This window comes from Phalaenopsis equestris, unplaced genomic scaffold, assembly GCF_001263595.1.
Source record: "Phalaenopsis equestris unplaced genomic scaffold, ASM126359v1 Scaffold000761, whole genome shotgun sequence".
NCBI classification, from domain to species: domain Eukaryota; kingdom Viridiplantae; phylum Streptophyta; class Magnoliopsida; order Asparagales; family Orchidaceae; genus Phalaenopsis; species Phalaenopsis equestris.
Window position 1 is genome coordinate 5,167,851 of NW_018165201.1, and position 717 is coordinate 5,168,567.

The window sequence follows — 717 nt, forward strand, 5'->3', positions numbered from 1 at the left end:
CATTAAGGAAGACCAGGATATGTATGTTAAGTATGTCAAGTTGCTAGGGAACTCTACCCGGAGGCAATTCTTTGAGACTTTAGACCAAGAATTTTGTCTTCCTTACTTGCGCTCTTTTATGAAAGATTGAATGCTATATATGTAACTTAATTGACTATTTGTTTGATAAACGCTTGCTGTCTTATTTTCTATTTATGTGATGTATTTGTTATGCGTATTGTATTTCTTTCATCCTTCAATATGTTAGCTACATATCGAACTTTGATGTTTACATATGCAAATATCAATGAAATGTGCGGCATGTATGAAACTTTCTTCATATTTATATTGTATGAATTCACATTTACATGCACGTGATCTTTGTATATTATTTACTGATATTACATAACTATTTGATATTTGGTTTAAAAGTCTACCTTTCTTCTAAATTTTATATTATGGAGGAAGGAAAATTTAATCAAATCCGCATTGTTACTCTCACCCTTACGTTGTTATACCATTACTACAACGCATATGTTGATCGAAACCCATGCATGACGTCTATCAATATTGGAGATAGATGGATCAGAGAGTTATTGCGTGGTCACCCGACACGTTTTGCAAATATGTTTCGTATGATAAAAGTCATTTTCCTTGACCTCCTAAATGAACTTCGGACCCTCCACAGACTTTAAGGATCATCAAGAACAACATCTAGAGAGGAGTTGACAATAACGC